The sequence below is a fragment of the Elephas maximus genome, chromosome 1 (genome assembly GCF_024166365.1).
Source record: "Elephas maximus indicus isolate mEleMax1 chromosome 1, mEleMax1 primary haplotype, whole genome shotgun sequence".
In the NCBI taxonomy this organism is placed as follows: Eukaryota; Metazoa; Chordata; class Mammalia; order Proboscidea; family Elephantidae; genus Elephas; species Elephas maximus.
The window spans coordinates 20059688-20084009 of NC_064819.1; the positions used below are offsets into that span (position 1 = coordinate 20059688).

Below are 24322 nucleotides of genomic sequence, written 5' to 3' on the forward strand. Positions count from 1 at the left end.
ACTGGAAACAACCTGAAAAGGAATCAATAGGCAATGGCTGAATAGATCACGGGGGATCCTAACATAGGTTAAAATGCAACCATTAAAAACAAAACTGGGTTAGGTATGTATGCAGTGACTTGGCAAATGTTTGCTGAATGTTGGTAAGTGGGAAAAGCAAGTTACAGAATAATGTGTATGGTATGGTCACATGTTGGCTTTTCTTAAAAATGAGGGGAATGGGTACTATAATTGCTTGTAATTTTTTGCCTGAGCAAAGGGAAGTGTGAGGGGAAAAGACCCACTAGTCGTTCATATTGATTACCTCAGGGGAGAGGGACTGGAGGGAGGGAGAAGGTATACTGAGAGGATGACAGAGCTGGGACTCTGTAGTGTGTTGAATAATGTCCCCCCACCCAAAAAAAAGTCCACCCAGCATCTCAGAAAGTGACCTTATCTGAAAATCAGGTCTTTGCAGATGTGATTAGCTAGAGATCTTAAGATGAAATCATCCGAGACTTAGGGTGGGCCCTAAATTCAGCGACTGGTATCTTTATAAGAGAAAAGAGAGGGAGATTTAGATACAGAGAGATATAGACACAGAGGAGACAAACAGAGAGAAGAAAGCACGGGAAGATGGAGGCAGAGATTGGAATTACATTGTCATAAACCAAGAAAAGCCAGGAGCCACCAAAATCTGGAAAAAACATGGAAGGATTCTTCTCTGGAGCCTTTGGAAGGAGGGTGGACCTGCCAACACTTTGATTTCAGACTTCTGGCTTCTAGAACTGTAAGACAATACATTTCTGTTGTTTTAAGCCACCTCGTTTATGGTGATTTGTTGTAGAAGCCCTAGGGGGTTAACACAGACTGTAATCAAGTCTCTGTTGTAGTCTTTATCTGGGCATGGCATCCCTCTGCACCACTTGTTCAGTGTCTTCATAGCCTCACACTATAAAATCAAAACCCCTTATCCTTGCATTCAAGATCATCAAGAGCTGGCCGCAGTCTACCATGTCATCTATGCACTTACATACGTACTATGTTTTAGCCAAATTACACTGAAGTCTTCCCTAAACATCCCTTGGGCTTTTCTATCTCTTTGCCTTGGCTCATTCTCTCTACCCCCTTTTTTCTCTTTCACTTTTGTTCTCTCACTGCTGTGTGGATCTTGTCTGATCTATGCATGGATCTCCCATAATTTATTCAACCAAAATGCTGAAGCTCTTGTACTACCTCTCAGAAACAAAGCGCTGAACACCCAGGCCTTGGGAAGAATGGAACAGGGCACGTCCAGGTGCCCCAGCAGGTAAGCTTTCCAACTTCCTCTCCAGGGTACAATCTACAGATAATCCTGAACTCCAACAAAATTTGGTCCTTATTTATCTCAAGACTTAAAATCCTAAGTCAGAGAATTCTGTTGGCTTAGCTCCGGTCAAACATCCACACCCCTTTTGGGATGATTGAATGATCCCATTAAGTAGCATTTATCTTCCCCGCCCAAATTCTGAATCAACTGAGAATAAGACAAAGGGCTAAGGCAAATGGAAACCAAAGCATCATCTGTGTTATGAATAAATATTTTATCGGAGAATGTGGGGTAAGAATGTATGCTTCCAAATACAGAACTCCAGAATTAGAAAGACCTGCCACCCAGCAAAGCTAGGCCAGGGATGCCCCATCTCTTGAGAGGCAGAACAGAACGTAGCTTCCTACAGACAGCAAACCCTGAGAGGAAGTGAAAGGAAATAAGCAATGCCTGATGAGTGTTCACTTTCACAACAACCAGATTAAGTCCTCCTCCTTCCCTGGGGAGAAGAGGCCAGGAATATCGCCCTTCTCCACATGGAAGGGCACATCATGTTCCCCTTTAAGACTCTGGTCAGAGATCAGGGCCCTTTTCTCAGCAGCCTCCCCAGAGCCACGCAGAGCAAGGAGGGACACCCTCAAAGGAAGGAGGAATGAAGCTAGCAGAAAGAAACCACAGATGTTCACTATATCAACCTTCCTTCCAAGCATGTCCTGCTAGAAAAAAAAAAAACCCAGCCTTCTAAAACCCTCCAGACACCCCTTTCAAAATACAGATACCCTTGGAAGGGGCCACCCTAGCCAACTCTTACCCCTCACATGGGCCAGGCTTAACCTCTGCAAAGTGCAATCACAACCACCATCTTACGTGAGCTTCACAGTGTTGTGAGGCAAACAAGACAAGGGCTACTATCCCTTCTCATGGATGAAGAAATGGAAGCCTAGAGAAGGAAAATGAATTGTCCGAGTTGATGAAGGTGCCAGAATTAGTTTTCAGAGCCCCATCTCTGTGCTCTTCCTTCCCCAGCTCCTTGTCCTCCCCATCAATACCTTGAAAGACATTGGCAGGAACAAAAAGGGGTCCTGGTGCCTGCATTTGGGAGACCTGAGGGTCAGCTTCACTCCTCTTGAGGTGGGTGATTGGGGCCTTGGCCCTCAGGTCCTTGGGCTCAGAATCCTCACGGCAGCTGGCCCTCCAGCTCAGGCATCCCAGCCTTGCACAACGTCCTCAACCAGCCCCCATTATCGACTGTCAGTGACAGTCAGGTCAGTAACTCAGCTAGGATATGACAGGACGCACAGTTCAGCCTATTTTATGGTGACCAACTTCAGGGCTCTCAGTGAGTCAGAACTGACTCAATCGCACCAGTCAGCAAAAACAACTTGAGGAAAAAAATGGCAGATATAACCTCTTTCCTTGTTGTCGTTGTTAGTTGCCATGGAGTCGATCCCAACTCATGGCAACCCCATGAGTGCGGAGTAGAAATGCTCCATAGGGTTTTGAAGGCTGTGACCTTTTGGAAACAGCTGGTCTCCCCAGGCACGGCTGGGTGGATTAAAGCCGCCAACCTTTTAACTAGTAGTTGAGCGCTACCCAAGGATTCCCTCTTTTCTTAGAGGTACCTAGATACGTGCCTATAGGCCTCTGAGTCTGAAGAGGCTCCTGCTGGCAGGTAAACGCAAGAGCAAACCAAACCTGTTGCCGTCGAGTCAGCTCCAACTCGCAGTGACCCTATAAGACAGAGTAGAACTGCCTGTAGGGTCTCCAAGGCTGTAATCTTTACAGAAGCAGACTGCCATATCTTTCTCCAGGCGAATAAACAGGAGTCTTGAAATAGAAATCAGCTTGCCTAGGACAGTGATTTTGTAGCCCAAGAGTTTTGAGCAATGCATAATTGTTGCCAATAATAAGAAACCAACCAAAAGACAAAATGGAAATACAAATTAAACATTGAGGGAATGGGGAGGAGTTGAACCCGATGAACTTTAAGGAGAGTTCCAGCCACGAGTTTCTTGGATTACCTCATGTGAACTCTCGCTTGGTAGGCAGTGACCCATGGGCAAGCTTTTAAAGACTTCATAGTCTCAGGTTCCTCATCTATAAATTCATATTTTTAATGTCCACCTCACCAGGGTGATTGTTTTATACATATGTGTGTTTTATACATACGTACATATACATATATACACACACACATGTACTTACATACATATATATATATGTAAGGTCATGGATTGAATTGTGTCCCCCAAAATATCTGTCAACTTGGCTAGGTCATGACTCCCAGTATTGTTATCATTGCCTACAATTTTGTCATCTGATGTGATTTCTCTATGTGTTGTAAATCCTATTCACTATGATGTAATGAGATGGATTAGTGGCAGTTATATTGATGAGCTCCACAAGATTAGGTAGTGTCTTAAGCCAGACTCTTTTGAGATATAAAAGAGAGACATGGAGACTTCATACTACAAAGAAAGCAGTGCCAGGAGCAGAATGCATCCTTTGAACCTGAGGTTCCTGGGCTGAAATGCTCCCAGACCAAGGGAAGACTGATGACAAGGACTTTCCTCCAGGGCTGACAGAGAGAGAAAACCTTCCCCTGGAGCCAGTGCCCTGAATTCAGACTTCTAGCCTACTGGACTGTAAAAGAATAAACTTCTCTTTGTTGAAGCCGTCCACTTGTGGTATTTCTGTTTTAGTAACACTAGATAACCAATTATATATATATATATATACATATATATATATATACACACACACACACATATAACCTAAGCTAGGGGCTCCCACACAATGCTGGGCACACACCCGTCCCTTTTATGCTTCCTTGTGTTTCTAGTTCTCTTTTCAGTGTTCTCATTCCCAAAGCATTCCAAGTTCTGACTCTTTTCCAAAGATGAGTTCTCATTGCTCAGAAACAAAATGGAGCAGACACATTTCATCTGCTGAGGGACAGTGAGGACTCATTATGCTCCCTGGTACCCTGCCTGGGCCTTGTGGACCCAGGCGAAGCACCTTCAGTGAAAAGGTCCATTAGGGATTGGAACCCCCACACCCATTTATTAGGACAACAAATTTGCCCCAGCAAACGGGGGTGGGGGCCCCAATCACTAATCCAGCAACCTAGCAAAAGGGAGGGGGCATCCCAGGACTCTGAGAGGCCATCTGAGGGCAGAGCCTGGACTGGAAACCAGGTTTTTTTTTTTTATGCAGATTAACCCCTGAAGGGCTCTAGAAGCCCCATCCCTTCTCTGAGCTTCCTAGACTCAAGAAAGACTGGGTGGGAAAAGATAATTGTTAACTGACACAGGCATCGTCTCTCCCTACCTTGCACCCTAAAAGGGGCCCTGGTGGTACAGTGGTTAAAGCGCTTCAGCTGCTAACTGAAAGATTGCTGGTTCGAACCCACCAGCCACTCTGCAGGAGAAAGATGTGGCCGTGCTTCAGTAAAGCTTCACAGCCTTGGAAACCCTATGGGTCAGTTCTTCTCTGTCCTTTAGGGTTTTGATGAGTCGGGATGGATTCGATGGCAGGGTTTCTTTCTTTTTTTTTTTTGGTTCTTTGGTACCCTGTCCTATCTTGTTATTATTAGGTGCTGTGGAGTTGGTTCTGACTCATAGCGACCCTATGCACAACAGAACGAAGCACTGCCTGGCCCTGCGCCATCCTCACAGTTGTTGCCATGCTTGAGCCCATTGTTGCAGCCACTGTTTCAATCCATCTCGCTGAGGGTCTCCCTCTTTTTTGATGACCCTGTACTTTACCGAGCATGACGTCCTTCTCCAGGGACTGATCCCCCCGATAACATGACCAAAGTTTGTGAGATGTAGTCTCGCCATCCTTGCTTCTAAGGAACATTCTGGTTGTACTTCTTCCAAGACAGATTTGTTCATTCTTTTGGCAGTCCATGGTATATTCTATATTCTTCACCAACACCACAATTCAAAGGCATCAATTCTTCGGTCTTCCTTATTCATTGTCCAGCTTTTGCATGCATATGAGGCGATTGAAAACACCATGGCTTGGGTCAGGCACAGTTTAGTCCTCAAGGTGACATCTTTGCTTTTTAACACTTTAAAGAGGTTTTTTGCAGCAGATTTGCCCAATACAACTACATCTTTTGATTTCTTGACTGCTGCTTCCATGGGTGTTGATTGTGGATCCAAGTAAAATGAAATCCTTGACAACCTCAATCTTTTCTCCGTTTACCATGATGTCGCTTATTGGTCCAGTTGTGAGGATGTTTGTTTTCTTTATGTTGAGGTGTAATCCCTACTGAAGGCTGTGGTCTTTGATCTTCATCAGTAAGTGTGTCAAGTCCTCTTCCCTTTCAGCAAGCAAGGTTGTGTCATCTGCATAACACAGGTCGCTAATGAGTCTTCCTCCAATCCTGATGCCCATTCTTCTTCATGTAGTCCAGTTTCTTGGATTATTTGCTCAGCATACAGATCGAATAGGTATGGTGAAAGGATACAACCCTGACGCACACCTTTCCTGACTTTCAACCATGCGGTATTCCCTTGTTTTGTTCGAACTGCGTCTTGATCCATGTACAGATTCCTCATGAGCAAATTAAGTGTTTCAGAATTCCCATTCTTCGCAATGTTGTGCATAATTTATTATGATCCACACAGTTGAATACCTTTGCATAGTCAGTAAAACACAGGTAAACATCTTTCTGGTATTCTCTGCTTTCAGCCAGGATCCATCTGACATCAGCAATGATATCCCTGGTTCCACGTCCTCTTCCGAAACGAGCTTGAAGTTCTGGCAGTTCCCTGTTGATATATGGCTGCAGCCACTTTTGAATGATCTTCAGCAAAATGATACTGAGCTTTTCCATCATCTCTTTCCACAGATGTAGTCAATTTGATTCCCATGTATTCCATCTGGCAAGGTCCATGTGTATAGTTGCCGTTTACGTTGGTGAAAAAAGGTATTTGCAATGAAGAAGTTGTTGGTCTTGCAAAAGTCTATCATGTGATCTCCGGCATCATTTCTATCACCAAGGCCATATTTTCTAATTGCTGATAATTCTTCCTTTCCAACCTTCACAGTCCAATCACTAGTAATTATCAATGCATCCTGATTGCACGGTTGATCAGTTTCAGACTACAGATGTTGGTAAAAACTGCAATTTCTTCATCTTTGGCCTTAGTGGTTGCTGCATAAATTTGAATAATAGTCTTATTAACTGATCTTCCCTGCAGGCATATGGATATTATCCTATCACTAACAGTGCTGTACTTCAGGATAGATCTTAAAATGTTCTTTTTGACAATGAATGCAATGCCATTCCTCTTCAAGTTGTCATTACTGGCATAATAGGCCATATGATTGTCCGATTCAAAATGGCCAATACCAGTCCATTTCAGCTCATTAATGCCTAGGATATCGATCTTTATGCATTTGATTTCCAATTTTCCTAGATTCATACTTCATACATTTCATGTTCTGATTATTAATGTATGTTTGCCACTGTTTCTTCTCATTTTGAGTTGTGCCACATCAGCAAACGAAGGTCCCAAAAGCTTGACTCCATCCACATCTTTAAAGCTGACTCTACTTTGAGAAGGTAGCTCTTTCCCAGTCGTATTTTGAGCACCTTCCAACCTGGGAGGCTCATCTTCCAATACTATGTCAGGCAATGTTCTGCTGCTATTTATAGGTTTTCACTGGCTCATGTTTTTTAGAAGTAGACTGCTGGGTTCTTCTTCCTAGTCTTAGTCTGAAAGCTCAACTGAAACCTGTCTGCCATGGGTGACCCTACTGGTATTTGAATACCAGTGGCATAGCTTCCAGCATCACAACACCACACAAGTCTCTACAGTATGACAAACTGACAGATGCCTGGGGGTGCCCTATCTTAAGGGTCTCTGATAAAAATTAAAAGGTGCTCTTGTCCCTGGAAGAAGCAGATTCTGGGAGTCTCAGCCACCTCTCCCAATGGACCGCCCAACAGAGGCGTATCTAAAGTATGGCAGGTACGGCAAGTGCCCTGGGCACCACTTAGGGGTGGGGATAGGGAGCCAATGAGCAGTTTCTATTGGCCATTGCAGTGTCCATTGCCAGCTGTGAGAGACCCTTCAGCAATTTAAAACTAGTGCCATAGGTGCTGTTTTCCGTGGATACGCTGCTGCAGTAAGTGGCTGTCGTTTCAGTCACCGTTCCAACAGCCCTGATCAAATGATTCTTTTCAAACACGTTCCTGTGAGAAGTCATTTCCATGCCCGTGTGCAGTGCATTTGTTCTTCAGCTGCAGGAGGGGGCCATTTAGTGAATCACTTCTCTCTCTAATCATTTGGTGCCTGGGGAGAGTTAATTCATTTCACAGAGGCAAGCAATTTACTCCTTTAAGTTCACCATGAGCCCCACCAGGTCTCCAAAGCTTTGGAAAATTACCCAAACTTCCCCCAGTGGCTGAAATTGCACAGCACACTGAACAGAATCTGTCAAGGTCTTTGGCTTGTTCGTTCCCTGCTGAACGTTTGTGAAACACCTTCTGGGTACGGAACCCTGCCTGAGGCACCTGAGAGGCATGAAAGACAGATACGCCAATTCCCCAAAGATCACAAAGAAACCTGGGAACAAAACAACCCCAGATTTAAGGCCAGGAGACCAGGATGATTGTCACGCTCTTCCCCAGGCCCTGGGCAAAGCCCTTTATCCTCAGTTCCCCCAGCTGAAAGATAGGAGACTTGATTATTCTTCCCTAAAGATTCTTCTCTCTTTAGCCTTCCCTCAAGGCTACTCAAAACACAAGTGATTCTAAAGCATGAGGAAGAGGAAATAGGGACTGCCTTGGAGCCCTGGTGGCGCAGTGGTTTAGAGCTTGGCTGCTAACCAAAAGGTCGGCAATTCAAAACCACCAGTCACTCCTTGGAAACCCTATGGGACGGTTCCACTCTGTCCTATAGGGTCGTTGTGAGTCGGAATCAACTAGACAGCAACAGGTTTGGTTTGGGGGGGTTTTGTTTTGTTTTGTTTTTGGCTCCCCCAAAATCAGTTCCTTTCTGCACCTTAATATATACCATAACCAAAAACCATACTCTATTCCGACTCACAGCAACCCTATAGGACAGAGTAGAACTGCCCTATAGGGTTTCCAAGGAGAGACTGGTGGGTTTGAATTGCCGACCTTTTGGTTAGCAGCCCAGCTCTCTCTTAATGCTGCACCACCAGGTTTCCATATATACCATATATATGCATATATATACATATCCCCCTCCATACTGTTGGTTCCTGAACCGGGGATGCCTCCACCTCCCCTGTGCTGCTCCAAACACCTCTTCTCTGAAGTTTTCCCTGACTTCTGCAGCTATTAGTTCGGCAAGCTCTTATAATCTTCAATGCTTTGAGTTCTAATTAGAGCTTTAATTCTTTGGACTCCCTTTAGTCACATAATGCAAAAAATAGAATGAGGTCAGTTCACTGATCACAGAGCATCATCGTAGGATGACCCTTAACAACTGGTTCCACCTCCGTTTTATAGATATGGGTGCTGATGAGAGAGTCAGTGACCTCCGAAGGTGTTTCAGGGAACAAGGGGATAGCAGACAAAGACTGGGGCTCAGGTCTGCTGTTGATCACGCTGAAGCTCTTTCTTGTTCTTATGTGTATTTTTTTCATCTATACATTCAACAACTACTTATTAAATTTCTATATGCCAGGACCTGGACTAGGCACCAGAGATATGTAAAGATGAAAAGGGGACCTTCAAAGTGTTTACTGCCCAACACGTGGGACATTGATCCTTAGATTCTTGGTCTCTCCAACTGCCTTGAATGTCCCACAGGTACTTCAAACCACCATATCTAAAAAGAATTCGTCATCTTTCCACTAAATCCTGTGTTCTTCCCATGCATAACCTTAGGGAGGAGCATCTATAGTTAACCCTAGGCCTCACCCTCATCCAATCAACTCTGTCTCCAAAATATCTGTCAGTTCTCTTCCCTCGTCTACATCCCTACCACATGGCCCCATGCAAATCTGCATCATCTCTCCTGTGGACCACAATAGCCCATCCTAACTGGTCTCACAATACGTAGTCTTTTCCCCTCCCAACTATTTTCATGTGGAGCCACCTTTCCAAAATATAACCCATGTCACTTAACCTACTGAAAACCCTTAAGTGACTCCTCAATACCCCCAGGGTAAAGTCCAAATGCTTTAATTTAGCCAGCAGGATCCCCCATGAGCTGGCCACACACCTCCTCTGAACAGCAGATGTCCAGGTATCAGGAATCCTCCCTGGATCTCCTGTGGCCTGCTGGGCTTCAAGGGCCACACTGATGTAGTGATTCCCTGAGTCTGACTAAATAAAAGTTCATGAACTCTCTTTTTCAGGCTATACAATATCTGGGAAATAGCATCCATTTCCATGGCTTCAACTATACCACAGATATTTATTATACTACCACTGCTTAAAATAGCCATTCTGCTCTACCACCATCCCTCTCTCATGGCTACATTGTGGCTTTTTCCTGTCATTTCTTAGAATGTCTGAAAAACAGGACACGTGAGCTTACCAGAGTTATACTAAGAAATTCAATCCACAGGAAGAAAACCCTCTGTAATATATACATTGGGCATTATGAATGTGCATGTCTTTATCCAGCAGAGTTTGGGGATGCAAGCAACAGAAATGGACTCTAGAAACAGAAAATAGTTTATTCAAAGGATATCAGAATTGTTCAGAAGGCTGGAAAAGCAGGAAGAAAAGGACTAGGGGAAAAAAATAAGTTAGGCAGCAGCCAAAACAACACCAAATCATGCTACAGAACTAGCCTGGAGAAGGTACTGTTGCCACTGCCACTGTACAACAGACTTAAGAGCTGATGCCACCAATATCACTGACACAGGGCACTGCACACTTCACACTTATTGTGGTCACCACCAAAGCCACCAGAAAGAATTCTCCCCAGACCCTGTGTCTTTAGATCACTATGAAAAGGGTACATCCACCTTGTTGCCCAAGACTTCTGAGGGCCATGGCCTGAAGCTCATCCTTGAGCTCTTACTCTACTTCCCCCTCTTCCTCGCACTCACATCCAGTCAGAGACTGGTTCCTGCTAACTCTGTTGTTGTTGTTGTTGTTAGCTGCCATGAGGTCCACCCCGACTCATGGCAACCCCATGCACAACGGGAGTGAATAGTTGTGATCCATAAGGTTTTCACTGGTTGATTTTCATAAGTAGATCTCTAGGGCTTTCTTCTAGCCTTAGTCTGGAAGCTCCCCCGAAACCTGCTCAGCATCATAGCAACATGTAAGCATCCACTGACAGCCAAGTGGTAGCTGTACATGAGGCACATTGCTTGGGAATCAAACCCAGGTCTCCCTCAGGGAAAGCAAGAACCCTACCACTGAGCCACTACTGCCCCCTGGTAATTCTACTTTCCTACATTTCCAAGATTTATTAAATCTGTCCCTCCCTTCCTGCCTGGCCTTAGTTCAAGCCCTCATTGCCTCTTGCCTAGAATATTCCACCAGACTTTCTCTGCACTGCCCCCAGGGCTATATGGCTAAAACAGAAAAGTGACTTCTGCTTCCAGCTATGGTAGACTAGCTTGTAGCACACCAAACCTCTTGCCAATAATAACTAGAAAACTCAATAGAATATATTATTAAACACAACCATTTAAAGCCACTGGAGAGCTACCAAGGCAGCAAAGATGGGAAGGGCCAAGATCCTGGTGATAGGCAAGTACAAAGAGGTGAGCCTGGCATTTGGCTCCTCTGGAGGCATTTACCCTTTCATAAACAGCAGTCTAGAGTTTGAGAAGCTGAACAGAGCATTCAACAGTCTCACTGGGCTACAGAACAAAAATTGGAGTGCAGGGCCTATCAAGTCAATGTGGCCCCGAGCCTAACTGCCAGTCAGAAATGAGCTTCCTCTCTGAAGGAAGGTAACAACATGCAGAGCCTCGAATAATCCCTATACCAACAACACTGTCCACTTTCTGCAGTGGTGAAAATGTTCTATGATTTGCACTGACCAGCACAGTAGTCACCAGCCACGTGTGGCTAGTGAGCACTCAAAATGTGGCTAGTGCGACTGAGGAACGGAATTTTTTATTTTATTTAACCTTAATTTTAATTCAAATAGCTACTGTGGATAGCAGTAATTGTATTGGACAGTGTAGCTCTATACAATGTCTGGCTTTATGAGGCACATCAGGAGGCAAGATTGAATGACTGAAATCTAAGAGAAAGAAAATAGGAATAGACCCAAAGGAGACGCAGATGTTGGGATTATCAGAACAAGGTCTTCAAATCGAAGAGGTTTGATTATAGTTAAGATTAGGATTGGCTGAAGAGTATAAAAACTCAAACAGCAATTTAAACAACATAAAAATGTATTTACCTCTCACATTAAAAAGAAAGAAAGAAAGAAAATAGCATTAAATGTTGGTAGTTCCTTCTCTGCCATTGTTAGTTCTGGCTTCCATCCTCAAGGTGACTTTGTAGTCCAAAAGGGCTGCTGGCACTCCAACCACCATGTCCAAGTTGTAAACCAAAGGAAGAGGAAATGCAAAAGGGCAAAAAGAATCTCTCCTTATCTCCCTTTCATTTAAGCAGACTTTCTAGAAGTTCCACGCAACAGTTCTACTTATATCTCGTTGGCCAAAACGTACTCATATGGCTACTTACTAGCCACACGGGAAGCTGAGAAATTTAGTCTTTTGTTCTGGAAATTAATATAAAAAAAAATAATAATTTTTTAATTTTTTAATATTAATTTCCAGAACAAAAGACTAAATTTCTCAGCTTCCCGTGTGGCTAGTAAGTTGGAAGGGGAAACTGAATATTGGGGTAGGTAACTAGCCATCCCTGCTATACTTTCTTATTTAAAGATCTTCAACAACTCCTGACAGGCACGTAAGAACCTTCCCAGTTGGGCCTCTACCTCTCTTTCCAGCCTATCTCCTGTCTCTCTCCCTTGATACTCTATACTAATCCACTTCTACTTGTTGACCACTTCCGAAACACCCATATTCAAGCCTCCATGGCCTTTATTCCTGCTCCTTCTTTACCTGGTATGCCCTTTCTCTGACAAGTCTGGCTGATTTTCAAAGCTTAATTTAAAGGTGACCTCTTCTGTGTTAGCTTTCATGACCAAAATCTCTCTTCTGGTTTCTGTAGCATTTTGCACATACTGGTATTCTTGAATTTGTGTGAAATTGTAATTATTGGTTTCCATGTTATCTTACTTTTCTATGGACTTCCCCAAATCAGAAACACATCTTACTCTTGACCTTTACTCCCCTGGGAACGCTGGTGGTGTAGTGGCTAAGAGCTACAGCTGCTAACCAAAAAGACTGGCAGTTCGAATCTAACAGGCAGTCCCTGGAAACCCTATGGGGCAGTTCTACTCTGTCCTGTAGGGTCACTAAAGGCTAGAATCGACGGCAATGGGTTTGGTTTTTGTTTTAATTTGCCTAGAGTTTATTAGTGTTTGGCACATGGTAGGTGTTCTGTCAAGGTTTGTTGACTGGATAAGTAAGAAAGTAAAGGGTAAATTTAGTCAGTAAATCTCAAATGCTTTTCTTCTTTCATTTATATTACTCTAACTCTAGACAACACAGCCTTTTACACAAAATGTAGGTGATTTTGAAAATTCTTTTTGTGACGCCAGAATTTTATTATATTGCACACTGCATGAAATAAATATGCTGAGCTGGAGAAATTTTTGTTATTTTTATAGATATTATTTGATACGAGGGTATAAAACCAACTTCAGGGTAACACAATTGTAATTGGCAGTAACAAGGAACGAAATTTAATTCAGCAGGAAAATCGAGCATCACTTTTGTTCTCAGCAGCTTGAAAGATTCTGTATGAAACCCCCACCACTTTTCCTTCTGTTTAGGAGGCTAGTCGTCCAAATTCAGGGTGCCAGCTCTAGGGAAAGTTTGTATCTCTGTGTCAGTTCTGGGGGAATGTCCTTGTCATCAATCTTCTCCTGGTCTAGGAGCTTTTCAGCGCAGGAACCTCAGGGCCAAAGGACATGCTCTGCTGCCAGCACTGCTTCCTTGGTGGTATGAGGTTCCCCTCTCTCCTTGATTCTCTCTTTTATATCTCAAAAGAGATTGACTCAAGATACAAGCCTCATTAACATACCTGCCTCCTATCTTGCCTCATTAACATCATAGAGGTAGAATTTACAACACATAGGAAAATCACATCAGATCACAAAATGGTGAACAATCACACAATACTGGGAATCACGGCCTAGCCAAGTTGACACACATTTTAGGGGGACACATTTTAGCCCATAACAGCCATGGTTCCTAGTATTGTGTGATTGTCCACCACTTTGTGATTTGATGTGATTATCCTATGTATTGTAAATTCTAACCTCTATGATGTTAGTGAGGCAGGATTAGTGGCAGTTATGTTACTGAGGCACAACTCCATCTATAGGATTAAGTGATATCTTGAGTCAATCTCGTTTGAGATATAAAAAGAGAATCAAACAGAGAGAAGAGGGACCTCGTGCTATCAAGAAAGAAGCACCAGGAGCAGAGCGTGTGCTTTGGACTCGGGGTCCCTGTGCTGAGAAACTCCTAGACCAGGGGAAGATTGATGACAAGGACCTTTCCCCAGAACCAACAGAGAGAGAAATCCTTTCCTTGGAGCTGATGCTCCGAATTCTGACTTCTAGCCTCCTAGACTGTAAGAGAATAAATTTGTTTGTTAAAGCCACCCACTTGTGGTATTTCTGTTAGAGCAGCACCAGATAACTAAGACAGCTTCCCACAGACACACTGAAAAAAGAGTTTACAGTTACTGCATCCTGGGAGCTTGAGACTCCTGGCAAGATAGAACATGAAATCCCAGAACAATCAGGTGACAGTATGTATCATAATAAATGGTACGTTTTACTATAAATATTTAGAGAAGGAAGGGATAGATATAGGCAGCAGCAGTAAGAAAAGACTTTTCGAGGCAGTAAAACCTGTCCTTAAAGACAACCCATGGCAAGGCCATGATAATCAAAGCATGAAATACAGACCATAGGTGGGAGAAGAAATGATTTTAGGTAAATACAGACACAACATGGAATACCAGTAAATCACATAACAAGATTTTGCCTTTTTCAATTTCCTTTGGCTTCTTTAGTTCACAATGAGAGAAAGTCTCCAATGAGCTAGTATGACTTTAACAGATAGCAATACTCCTTTTAATAAACACAGTGCAAGTTTCAGGTCTAGGGTCTTGGCAGGCAACAGTATTTAGCTAAAATTTAATGACACTTTTGTTTTTCGTTGTGTTCATTGGCATAGTTTTCTTCTATTTATAGCAAGTGTTTCCATTACATAGTTTCACTTTTAAAATCAATGAATGTAAATATAAAAAACCAATTTAAAATAAACTAATAATAAGGCATGCCAGAGGCTCAAAGAAACCTGGTTTGCATAGTGGTTAAGTTTTACAGCTGTTAACCAAAAGGTCGGCAGTTCGAATCCACCAGGCGCTCCTTGGAAACTGTATGGGGCAGTTCTACTCTGTCCTGTAGGGTCACTATGAGTTGGAATTGACTCGATGGCAACAGGTTTGGAGGCTCGAAGATGGAGGCCACCATTTTCCCTCACCTACCTGGTGGTCCTCCCACAAGTGGCCTGCGGTCCCTGCATTTAGTCTTCCCATAGTTAACAATCAATCTCTTTAGTGTATGATTTTTGTACCTGGTGCCTACATAGATCTTAAAAGTCACTTTCCTCACAACTTATACATCTCTCCCTTTCCGTTAAATAAATGACTGTATCGATGATGGAGAGCTTCATTTGTTTTAAAAAGTAAGCTGTAAGTTACTTTTCTCTTGAATATCTACTTGCGTCCTTTTCTCTTGCTTCTAGTAACATCTTGAAGGCTAGAGTCAATGCAGAGAAAGCTCATCTGTCTTCCTTTACTGGTGTCATTGCTATTGGAGACTTGGTAAAGAGCCCTTTGGGACCCAAGGGCATGGATAAGATTCTTTTAAGCAGCAGATGAGATGCTTCCCTTATGGCAACCAATGATGGTGCAACTATTCTAAAAAAAAACATTGGTACTGACAATTCAGCAAGCAGTTAAAGTTTTAGTTGATATGTCAGGGGTTCAAGATGATGAAGTTGGTGATGGCATTACCTCTGTAACTGTTTTAGCAGCAGAACTATTAAGGGAAGCAGAAACTTTAATTGCAAAAAAGATTCATCCACAGACCATCATTGTGGTTGGAGAGAAGCCACAAAGGCAGCAAGAGAGGCTCTGTTGAATTCCGCAGTTGATCATGGTTCTGATGAAATTAAATTCCATCAAGATTTAATGAATACTGCAGAAACAACATTATTCTCAAAACCGCTTACTCATCACAAAGCTGACTTTACTAAGTTAGCTGTAGAAGCTGCTCTCAGACTGAAAGGCTCTGGTAATCTGGAGGCAATTCATGCTAGGAAGACTTCTGGCAGATTCCCATTTAGATGAAGGCTTTCTGTTGGATAAAAAATTTGGAGGAAATCAACCAAAGCGAATTGAAAATGCTAACATTCTTATTGCAAATACTGGGATGGATATGAACAAAATAAAGATATTTGGTTCCAGGGTAAGCATTGACTCTACAGCAAAGTTTGCAGAAATACATCATGCAGAAAAAGAAGAAAATGAAGGGGAAAGTTGAACATGTTCTTAAGCATGGAATCAATTGCTTTATTAACAGGTAATTCATTTACAATTACCTTGAACATCTCTTTGGTGCTGCTGGTGTCATGGTTATTGAGCACACAGATTTTGGAACACCTAGCACTTGTCACAGGTGATGAAACTGCTTCTATTTTTGATCACCCAGGCTTGGTGAAGCCTGGAATTGCAAACTTATTAAGGAAGTCATGACTGGAAAAGACATTCATTCACCTTTTCGGGATAGCACTTGGTCAAGCTTGCATCATCGTTCTTAGTGGTGCCATTCAACAAATCTTGGATGAAGCAGAAAGATTTCTGCATGATGCTCTTTGTGTTGTTGCCCAAACTGTAAAGGATTCTAGAACAATTTATGGCAGAAGCTTGTCATGGATTGAACTGTGTCCCCCAAAAATATATGTATCAATTTGGTTACGTCATGACTCCCAGTATTGTATGATTGTCCACCATTTTGTCATCTGATGTGATTTTCCTATATTTTGTAAATCCTATCGCTATGAAGTTGATGAGATGGGAGTTATGTTAATGGGGCAGGACTCAATCTACAAGATTGGACTGAGTCTTGAGCCAATCTCTTTTGGTATATAAAAAAGAAAAGCAAGCAGAGGGACATAGGAACCTTGTATCACCAAGAAAGCAGTGCTGGGAGCAGAGCGTGTCGTTTGGACCTGAGATTCCCGCACAGAGAAACTCCTAGACCAAGGGAAGATTGATGACAAAGACTTTCCTCCAGAACCTACAGAGAGAGAAAGCCTTGCCTTAGAACTAAAAAAAAAAAAAAAGAACTGGTGCTCTGAATTTGGGCTTCTAACCTCCCAGACTGTGAGAGAATAAATTTATCTTTGTTAAAGCCATCCACTTGTGGTACTTCTGTTATAGCAGCACTAGATAACTAAGATGGAATTTGGTACCAGGAGTGGGTGCTGCTCTAACAGATACCTATAAGATGGAAGTGGTTGCCTTGAAGATACTGTTGGTGGAATTATGGACATCAGACAATTCTGGTGAGGACTCAGAGGGAAGTGAGGAGAGAATCGGCAGTGACAGAGAAATGGCAGCAGCAGAGAACTGGCAGCAGCAGAACCAGGAGACCAGCTCAAGACAACACTGGAGCCAACCCACAGAGCAAGCGAGAGAGCTGAGTGTCTTTGGCAGGAGGGTTCCTGGCAGAGTGGGATACCTCCAGGCACTTACTTATCAGTGGAGCTACTGAGCTTTGGAACACTTATCCCAGCAGGGCAGATGGGGGTGGTGAGTCCCGAAGGGCTGAGAGGCCAAGAAACCAGGAAGCAGAAGCTGAAGAGACAAGGAACACAGGAAGCCAAGCTACCTCAGTCTCAAAGGGTATGGCCACGACCTCTGGGGTCTCAAAGAGTGAAGCCATGGCCTTTGGAGTTTCCAAAGGTGGAGTCGCCACTCATATGGACTAGGAGTACTAGATGACTAAGATAAGGCTGTTCTGAGATGTGGATGGCTCATGCTGTTACACAGCTTGCCAATAGAATCTGTTGCAATGAAGTCTTATTCTAAAGCACTGAGAATGTTGCCAACCATCATAGCTGACAATGCAGGCTACAACAGTGCAGCTCTGGTGGCACAGCTCCGAGCTGCCCACAGCGAAGGCAATATAACAGCTAGAGTGGATATGAAAGAAGGCACCACTGAAGATATGGCAATATAAGGTATAACAGAAAGATTCCAAGTTAAGTGAAAAGGTCTCCTGAGTGTAGCTGAAGCAGCAAAGGTGATTTTATGTGTGGATGTTATCAAAACAGCATCAACAAAACTTGTCCCTCCCTGATCACCATCCCTGTTAATAAGCATTCCCATAGGCTGTTTATGGAAGCCCTGCTGGTGTAGGTGTTAAGAGCTACGGCTGCTAACCAAAAAGGTCAGCCGTCTGAATCCACCAGGCTCTCCTTGGAAACTCTATAGGGCAGTTCTACTCTGTCCTGTAGCATCACTGTGAGTTGGAATCTACTTGACAGCAATAGGTATTTTTTGGTTTATGCTATTGAGTTCTAGACCAGTTCATACTGAAGTTGTGTTTGAAAGAGTTCAACCTCTTAAAGAAGACTGTGGAACCGAAGTTTATCTCTGGCTGTCATGTCTTTAAGTTTGGACATTTAGCTGAACTTCTATTTTAACACAGGTCTAATTTATTTGCCATTTCATCTTCCATAACATTTAGTTGATTCAAAAGTTTGTTTCTTACACTGTACATTAAAATTAAAATTTGAATAATTAAAAAAATAAATAATAGTACATGTGGTATAAAAACAAAACCTAACTCATTGCCATCGAATTTATAGAGACCCTGTAGGACAGAGCAGAACTGCCCCATAGGGTTTCCAAAGCTATAATCTTTACGGAAGCAGATTGCCACATCTTTCTCCCGCCCGCAGAGCAGCTGGTGGGTTTGAACTGCCAACCTTTTGGTTAACAGCCAAACACATAACCACTGTGCCACCATTGGAATAGGGATATGAAAAAAATGGTAGAAGTGGCACTTAAAGGACTGATGTTCAGTGACAATTGGTATGGAAGACAGGGTTTCCCACCATGATGACTGCTATGCAGGCAGAGAGCATACAGTGCAGAGGGCAGAATCCAGACAGGAATGGAGGATCTAGCAGCAAAGACTGAAAGCTCTTAGAAGGCTGAAAAGTGGAGGACTACGCCCACCAGGCTAACCCTTCTCCCTGTGGGCAAGTCTCCTCTTCAAATTCTTGTGCCTCCCAACATGTCCCTTTGCTGTTTCCTGACGCACACTCCTCATTCCTCTTGCCTGTGATCATGGTGTGCCCTGACCTGTGGGGACAGGGCTGGATAGGGAGAGGGCAGAGTCTAAGGAGAGGCACAGCTGGAAAAAAGAGAGAGAAGAGAATGAGGCAAAGGCTGGAGATCAGGGCTTTTCAATACTTACACCTAGAACAAGAGCTGCTATGGCAAATCCAAGTCACAGTCCTTCCAGCCCAGGATCCTATCTCCATCACCCCATGAAGGGACATGATGTAGGGGAGCTTGGGACTGTGTCAGTCTGGCCTGGTGCCTCCACAGGGCCCAGCCTGGAGAAGCCAGTCCAGGTTGGTTCCTACGTCTTCACTCAGAAGCATGGGCCTCTATCTTCACCTTTTATTTCCTGCCCTCATGTATGCCTTCCAATTTCATTTAATTCCCCTTTTCCCTTTTCTTCTGCTCTGAGGACGGGGAATCTAAAGCAGCCCCAATGTCTCACAGACTAGGAAAGCACTCAAGATCAAGAGAAAAGTTGGGGGCGAGGGGAGGATGTATGCAGAAGAGGCAATGGAAGTGACATTTCTGAGCCCTGTTACGTTTGTGGCTGATCTGACCCAAGGCGCCAAGTGAAGCATCGCAGGTGGAGGCCCCACTTCTCAGCATCTGAAGCCATCAGTCTAGACCTTGCTGGCAGCACTGACTTCCCTTGAAAAACATTTTTAAAAGAAAAGGTCAGAACCATTTGTTTCTCTGTGTGGATGAATTCACAAAGCCCCGGCTGCTGGTCTCTGCAAGACTCTTAGCATGAGCTCAGAGAGCTATACCAAACCACCCAGAAGAAGTTCTCTGGGCAAAAGTAAGACTCCCCAGGGCAAGTCGCTGCCAATCTGAATCCATCTCTCAGTAGAGCAGTGCCCTGAGTCACCTGCATCCAGACACACAACAGAGCAACTTATAAGAGCAAGGGGTTTAGAGGTGGATTGTCAGGGTTTGATTCCTGGCCTTTCCACTTATTTTCTGTGTAACCTCGGGCTTATTACTTAACCTCTCTGAAACTTTCTTATTTGAAAAGCAGGTATAATGAATAATAATGCGCTCTATCTCATAGGGTTCTTATGAAGATTGAGATGATAAAAGCAGAACACTTAATAGGGAGTCTGACACGTAACAAATGCTCGGTAAAAACTGGTCATGATGACAACTATTGATTATATAGTTCTGAAACCCAATTGGTTCAGTTATTGCTGTGAAACAAACACTCCAAAACTTTGTTTTAAACAATGGTTTATTATCATCACCCATGGTTCTGAGAGCTAATTGGGTTCAGCTAGGCAGTTCCTACCAGTTATAGTCAGATGGCAGTTGAAGCCAGAGTCATCTGAAGACTTGACAGGGAGGGAGCATCCAAAATGGCTTCTTCTGTCTCATGTTTGGTATCTCAGCTGGGATGGCTTGAACAGCCGGGGGCTGCCTGAGCATCTCTCTATGTGGCTTCTTCATGTAGCTAGCGTGGGCTTCCTCACAGCATGGCAGTCTCAGAGCAGCCAGACTTCTACATGGCAGCTGGCTTCTTCTGGAGTAAGAGTTCTAAGAGACCAAAGCAAGAAGCTGTAAGACTTCTTACGACCTCGTTTCAGAAGTCACACCAGCATTGCTTCTACCCCATTCAATTGGTAACACACGGCCAGTCCAGACTCACTGTGGGGGGCAACTACATAAGAGCGTGAATACTGCAAGGTGTAGTTCATTGGGGCCATCTTGGAGACTAGCTACCACATCAACTATCAGCTTCTTCCAACACAGTATTGAATGGAGCTCTGGATTTTAAGTTGGAGAATTGGGTTCAAGACTTTAGCTAATTTACTACCACCCTCAAGGCCTCATTTGCTTATCTGTAAAATGGAGGTGATGATACACACCTCAGAGGGTTGTGGTGGAGAATAAATGTCACCGTGTACAGAAGCTCCCAGCACAGTGCCTGGCACACTGGGAATACACAAAATTTCCCTCCCTATTCAGAACAGGGAGGGCTCTCACCACCAACAAACATTCTTTTTCTTCCTCCTTGGAGGGGCCAACCTGAGACCAGGCTGCCATCCCTCTATTGTTTCTGGGTCCTGCCTGTGTGTGCCAGGAAGTTTAGCTTGTCACCTGCCGGGTTCACTGTAGGCACTGAATAAATAATGTATTATTCAAAAGAAGGGTTCTCAACTCATGCTGATATGCCAGAATCCTTCTGATGGAAGTTCTGCTAAATCTGAAGTGAGTTATTCAAAAACTAAAAAAAAAAGTTTTAGCCACCTGATCTAAGAAATCCCAGAAATGCTTTCATTTGCTCTTGACCTCTATTCTTTAAAGCTGCCAGGAACCAGAGCACATACTCATTTGGGATTTAACATTAATTACCAAGCAATGGGAGAGAACTCACGGTAATAGTGAGTAATGTTGCACTCAGGGCACCAGAGAAAGCCACTTAGCCTCTCAGTGGCTCACTCTGTCCCTCTGTGTGGCTCTGGGCCTGTCTGGGGTCAGAGAAATCAACAGACACCCTGCCTGGACTGGATCATCTTGGGTGGCAAGGAGACTGAGGTAGACAATCGCATCTGTACGTGCTTCATCTGAGCTCTCTTAACTCCTAGCAAAGTCTTGGCCAAGACCAGAAAGCATCAAACAGGCCTGCTGTTCTTGAGAACAGGTAGCATTTGGCTCTCTGGACAGGGAGGGACAGTCATATATATGGACAGATGGGATACTGGTAATGATTGTGAAAGCTTGGGAAGGAAAGCCTCTTTGGGGAAAAAAGACCCAGTGCCGTCCTCTTTGGGGAGGTGCCCATAATCCTTTGCCATCTTCCTTCAGGAATGTGGCTTATTGGAAAGAGCACTGGGTGGGACTCAGCTCTGACCCTGCAGTTACCTGGCTGTGATCTCTCCCTCCAGTGTGGTCAGCTTCTCGTACATGCTGGTGGAATCCCAAATCTCACGTTCACTCCTGGAGTCTGAGCTTTCGGCCCACACATCTACATTGCCTACTGAACGGCCTCCTCCAGACATACCCTGAGTACCTCCTTTAATGTGTCCAAAGCTCATTAACCATCCTTCTCAAGCTCCCTCCTCCTCCACATTCCTGGTCCTGGTTGATTACACCCATCCATCCAGCAGCTACACCAGAACCTTCCCCCAATTCACACAGGTAGCCCGTCACCACACCCATCAACTCTCTCTCTCAGAATTGTCTTAGAATACAATGTTTAGCCTTCACTCCCCACCTACCTACCCTGTGACTTCCTGAATCCAGGCTCCCACCATATCTTACCTGGAATTTAGGAGGAGCTTCCTATGGAGGCTTCCTGACCCCAGTTCTCACCCCCCATCCATCCTGGCCTCATCCAGCTCCAGGCTCGTTCTTTTCCAGGGACCTAGGTTCAGAAAGGGGAGGAAAACACCAAGGGAACAGTTGATTCTCTTTCCTGGGGCACATCATTTCACTACTCTGGGTCTTTTGTGGAAACCCTAGTGGCATGGTAGTTAAGTGCTATGGCTGCTAACCCAAAGGTCAGCAGTTCGAATCCACCAGGCGCTCCTTAGAAACTTTATAGGGCAGTTCAAGGACATTATGAGTTGGAATCAAATCAACAGCAATGGGTCTTGGGTCTTTTGTGCCTTCATTTGCAAAGTGAAGGAACTGGATAAAATGAATTCTTCTAGAAACCCCTTCCTGCTCCAAGATTCTGCGATCCTTTTGCGGAGGCGATTACAAAGCTAGGAACCTTATCTGACCACAAGCCTCAGGCAGCCTCGTCATATCCGAGGGGGGAAACCACAAACTCCTCCTCTGTGCAAATTTTCTCAGTGTCATCGATCTCCATCCAACCAGGCTCAGCAGAAGGCAATCCATGTGGAAAGAAAGGATGTGCTGGAAATAAAGGGCTGGAAGAATTCCAGACAGGGGCGTGAAAAGCCGGGAGTCTCTGCACACACCTGAGAGTCACTGTCCTCAACATGGAAGGTGACAACAGCAGGGCTGGATGACCCAATAAGCAAGGTATGCATAGGCCCAATTGTTCCTTCACACCAATTTGCCATGCACAATTTCGCCTGGCCCCCACCACAACAAAGACGTGGTGAAACCCATGTGAAATTGCTCATCACTGATTAGCAAATAAATGCAATTAATCCCCTGCGTACCTTGATCAATGCAGACCAGTGCATACTCTGTTTACTGGTTAATCTGCTGCTGCGTGAGAGAGTGGAGTCAACAGCCACCCTGATAGGAGAGAGCCGTGGATAGTCAGGAGCCCCGGGCTGTAGGGTTGGCCATGTTCAATGGCCTGGGGCAAGTGACTGCCCCTCTCTGGGCCTGCTTTCCCCTTCTCCAGCAGCGAGTGAGTTGGAGTCACTGATTTCTAGGCTGACACTAAGTCGTGTAGAGGGCGGCAAGCCTTACTGGCTCTGGGCTGTGTTCCGGACCCATAGGCAACGAAGAATGCTCCTGTTTCTCCCAGGCCCTCAGTCTGAATCCAGAAGATTTTACAAAGAAGATGGAAGAAAGGAGCCATCCCTGCCACCTTCAGGAGAGGGACCTGGCTTAGAGTGCTGGGAGTATCTCAGGCCTATCAAGGTTACCAGAAGATCCCGAGCCCACCCACGCCTCCCAAACAACCCCTGGGTTGCTCCTGAAAAGCTCTGTGGGATGGCACAAAAGCTCTCTGGGATCCAGGGCTCTCTGTTACTCAAGCAGCCTCCTTCCCCCAGCTAAGTGCTGTAGGTAAGCTTCAGAGGAGTCCTGGGGTGAGGACCGGCAGGAAGAGGAGAGCCAGCACCATAGAGCACCAGCATTGATAGTAATTAACACTGACTTGGTAAGGCATGGAGCCCTGGTGGTGCAGTGGTGAAGAGCTTGGCAGCTAATCAAAAGGCTGGCAGTTCGAATCCACCAGCTGCTCCTTGGAAATGCCATTGGGCAGCTCTACTCTGTCCTATAGTGTTGCTATGAGTCAGAATCAACTTGATGGCAATGGGTTTTTGGTTTGGTTACGTCAGGCATTGTCTACACGCTTTCACACATCATGTGATTTAATTAGTCAAACCGTAGGATTTAGGTACTATTACTATCCACATTTTACAGATGAGGAAGCTGAGACGCTGAGAGGTTAAGTAGTTCTCCTAAGGTTGCACAGCAACCGAGGGAAGGAGTTGACACTGTGCTATTCAGCCTGTTGTGTACCAGGCGCTCTACATATTGGCTCACGTGCTGGTGACACCCCTGTGTCCTGGGTGGCATCAGCCACATTGTTCAGATGAAGATACAAGACCCAAAAAGGTTACCTAATTTCAGGAGGCCACACAGCTCATGGTGGCAGAGTCAACCTTCAATGCCAAGTCCTTCAGACCACATCCCAAGCTCTTTCTAGCCAGCCATGTTGTTTCCCACCCATTTTTGCTGCATGGGGAACACAGTTGCTATGGGGCCTTTCAGCTACCCCTGCTGTTTACAAGCCTACTGACCCCTCAGGCCACATTTCATTACTATTATTGTCATTAATCACCGTCATCTTGATGATAATTACACCCTTATGTTTACACAATACTTTCGCATACTTGTCTCATTTG

The 24322-nt window shown here is 44.4% G+C and overlaps 1 long non-coding RNA gene and 1 pseudogene across 1 annotated transcript in view; one reads left to right on the forward strand and one right to left on the reverse strand.

The window, feature by feature from the left end:
- The first annotated feature begins 15242 nt into the window (after window positions 1–15242).
- Window positions 15243–17788, forward strand: LOC126073389 (T-complex protein 1 subunit beta-like; annotated as a pseudogene).
- Window positions 17789–20014: 2226 nt separating this feature from the next.
- The window catches only part of LOC126073397 (uncharacterized), a 179540-nt gene continuing 175232 nt past the window's right edge, over window positions 20015–24322 (reverse strand). The window contains exons 2-3 of the long non-coding RNA XR_007516732.1: window positions 22026–22128; window positions 20015–20297 (exon numbers count right to left, since the gene is read on the reverse strand). This is a non-coding gene — a long non-coding RNA (uncharacterized LOC126073397). The remainder of the gene's footprint in view (window positions 20298–22025; window positions 22129–24322) is intronic.